The sequence below is a fragment of the Mandrillus leucophaeus genome, unplaced genomic scaffold (assembly GCF_000951045.1).
Source record: "Mandrillus leucophaeus isolate KB7577 unplaced genomic scaffold, Mleu.le_1.0 Scaffold325, whole genome shotgun sequence".
Lineage (NCBI taxonomy): Eukaryota > Metazoa > Chordata > Mammalia > Primates > Cercopithecidae > Mandrillus > Mandrillus leucophaeus.
The window spans coordinates 2,043,035-2,047,042 of NW_012103421.1; positions in this window are offsets into that span (position 1 = coordinate 2,043,035).

The window sequence follows — 4,008 nt, forward strand, 5'->3', positions numbered from 1 at the left end:
TCTGATTTGCTGTTGGGTTTTGAGAGTCCTTTACATAGTCTAGATTTGTGTATTCCAGTCCTTTGCCAGATATGTGGCTTGTGTAAATATTTTGGTTAGGGTGCAAGGTTACTTTATTTATTATTTATTCACTATTATTTTTAGACAGGTTCTCACTCTGTTGCCCAGGCTGGAGGGCAGTGGTGCAATCATGGCTCACTGTCCCCTCGATCTCCCAGGCTCAAGGGATCCTCCCAGCTCAGCCCCCAAGTAGCTGGGACCACAGGTGCACACCAGCATGCCTGGCTTTTTTTTTTTTTTTTTTTAGAGATAGGGTCTCACTATGTTGCGTAGACTGGTCTCAAACTCCTGGACTCAAGTGATCCTCCTGCCTTGGCCTCCCACAGTGTTGGGATTACAGGCATGAGCCACCATGTGCAGCCAAAATTCTTTTTAAAATACTGCTGAATTATATTATAAATAGGATATTTTTCTTTTCCTCTGCCACAGCAACTGGCTGCCTGGGTTCTGGAATGAGACGCAGAGCCCCAGGTGTCTTGTGGTGCTGGGAGGTGTGGGCTGACTTAGCTACTGAGATCTTGGTGTGGTTTGTTGCTGCAGCATAACCCAGGTCATCCTGACTGTCACTGGGTAACTGAGGGGCTGGAAAAGAAAATGTGCCGAGAAAGGCAGTTTCCACAGGATATACAAAAATCTATACTGCATTAGTCAGGGTTCTCCAGAGACACAGAACCAGTGGGAGATTAAGTACATAGGTAGATTAGATAGATAGATAGATACATACATACATACATACATGCATGCATACATACAGAGATACATGCATAGATAATAGATATAGACATAGATGGATAGATAGATACAAAGATAGACAGATAATAGATAGATATATCAATACATAGATGAAATTATATATAGATACATAGATGATAGAAACACAGACACATAGATACATACATAGGTAGACACATACATAGATAAATAGATACATAGATATATGGATAGATGATAGGTAGATAGCTACATAGTTAGATAGCTACATAGATAGATACATATATACACAGATACATAGATAGATACATGGCTATATAGATAGATAAAAAGATAGATAAATAGATACATAGATGGATAGATACGTATATAGATACATAGATGATAGATACATACATAGACACATAGATACATACATACATACAAACATACATACATACATACATACACACAGAGAGAGATACATAGATGATTATGAAGAATTGGTCCATGTGATTCTGGAGGCTGAGCAGCTCCATGATCTGCTGTCTGTAAGCTGAAGACCTAGGAAAGCCGGCCGGGTCTTTCAGTTCAAGTCCAAAGGCCCGAGAACCAGGGAGTTGATGGTGTGAGTGTGAGTCCGAGAGCAGGAGACCGATGTCCCAGCTGGAGCCGTCAGGCAGAAGGGGACTTCCTCCGCCTTTTGATCTGTTCAGACCGTCAGTGGATCGGAGGAAGCCACTCACACCAGGGAGGGCATCTCTTTCCTGAGTGCACTGGTCCCAGTGCTCATCTCACCCAGAAACTGCCCTCACAGACCACCAAGAAATAACATTGAGCCAAATATCCGGGCACCCTGGGATCCAGCCACATTGACACGTAAAATTAACCATCTCGTATACCAACCTGATTAAAGATTTTAAAATAGATGACAAGAGTTTTCAACTTTTACAGAAAAATATATCATTATCTCAGAGAAGTACTTCCTAAATAAAGCCCCAAATACTCTAATTATAAAGGAAGAGATGAGTGAATCGATAAGTTAAAATTAAACACTCAAGGATTTTCATTTAACCAAGGAAACCCTCACGAGAATGCAAAGATGAACCACGGAGGATCTTGCAACATAAAAGCCGACCATGGCTCAGCATTTGAAAACACAAAGAGCTCACACAAATTAGTAAGCAAAGAAAACAGCTAAATAGAGGAACCAGCTCACACACATCAGCAGGCATTTTATTTTATTTTTATTTATTTATTTATTTTTTTTTTGAGACGGAGTCTCGCTGTGTCTCCCAGGCTGGAGTGCAGTGGCATGATCTGGGCTCACTGCAAGCTCCGCCTCCCGGGTTCACGCCATTCTCCCACCTCAGCCTCCCAAGTAGCTGAGACTACAGGCGCCCGCCACCACGTCCGGCTAGTTTTTTGTATTTTTAGTAGAGACGGGGTTTCACCGTGTTAGCCAGGATGGTCTCGATCTCCTGACCTCGTGATCCACCCGCCTCGGCCTCCCAAAGTGCTGGGATTACAGGCTTGAGCCACCGTGCCCGGCCCAGCAGGCATTTTAGAAAAGAGGAAAGACTTTGTGGGTGAGGTTACCTTTGTGCCCACGGGTTTCATAGGTTGGTGATGAGGGTGGGGGCTGGAGTGAGGAGGCATTTCCCAGTCTTAGAACTACAGCTTTGGCCTTCAGCGTTCTCCGATTGCCTGCGTGGCACAGGGGCCCTCTCCAGGGTCTTTCTCCTGCCTTGGTTGTCTATTGCAATAGCAACGGGTTTTTTATTTTTGAGATGATGAACTTGGTTCTAAAATTTAGCTGGAAAGGTAAAGAAATTGGAAACAAACGAAACAATCTTTAAAAAGAAGAATGAAGTTGGAGTCTCACAATACTTGACTTCAAAACCTCCCGTAATGTCACAGTGATGCTGTGTTTGCAATAGGAAGCGGCATACAGACCTGTGGAGCGGGGCACAGGAACAAACTCACCATAGCGTCGGCCGATTCGCATTAAAAACACCAGCGATTTTAGTGGGATAAGCATGGTTTGTTTGTATTTATTTATTTATTTATATATATTGAGACACAGTCTCACTCTGTCACCCAGACTGGAGTGCAGTTCTGCAATCTTGGCTCACTGCAACCTCCACCTCCCGGGTTAAAGCGATTCTCCTGCTTCAGCCCCCTGGGTAGCTGGGATTACAGGCACCCACCACCATGTCTAGCTAATTTTTGTATTTTTAGTAGAGACAGGGTTTTGCCGTGTTGGCCAGGCTGGTCTTGCACTCCTGACCTCAGGTGATCTGCCCTCTTTGGCCTCCCAAAGTGCCGGGATTACAGGCGTGAGCCACCGCGCCTGGCAAGGATGGTCTTTTTATCAAATGTTACTGAAAGAATTGGATGAAAATGTGAAAAAATGGAACTCAACTCCTGCCTCACATTACACACAGAAATTAGCTTGAGATCCATCATAGAACTAAATAGAAAAGCCAAAACTCTAATGCCTCTAGAGGAAATGCTTGGAAAAAGGGTTTTCAAAGACGTCACAAGAAAGCGCTAGCTGTCAAAACAAATGTTAAATTGGACTTCAAAATCAAAAACATTTCCATATAAAAAGAAGTTCAGACAATAACAAGGCAAGCCAAATGCTAGAAAATTATATATAATATATATATTAGGCTCGGTGCAGTGGCTCATGCCTGTAATCCCAGCACTTTGGGAGGCCAAGGATCACGAGGTCAGGAGATCGAGTCCATCCTGGCTAACACGGTGAAACCCTATTTCTACTAAAAAAAATACAAAAAATTAGCTGGGCATGGTGGCAGGCACCTGTAGTCCCACTTACTTGGGAGGCTGAGGCAGGAGAATGGCGTGAACCCGGGAGGTGGAGCTTGCAGTGAGCAGAGACTGTGCACCACGGCACTCCAGCCTGGGCGACAGAGCGAGACTCTGTCTCAAAAAAAAAAAGAAAATTATATATAATATATATATTCTACATACATATATATAATACACACATATACACATGTATATGAAATATGTATGTAAATATGTATACATACATATGGCAAAGCACTTCATACATACATTCTTGATATGGAATTTATGAAGAGTTCCAACAACTCAATAACAAAAAGACCAAAAAAATCACAATAAAATGGGCAAACAATTTTTTTTTTTTTTTTTTTTTGACGGAGTCTCGCTCTGTAGCCCAGGCTGGGGTGCAGTGGCGCGATCTCAGCTCACTGCAAGCTCCGCCTC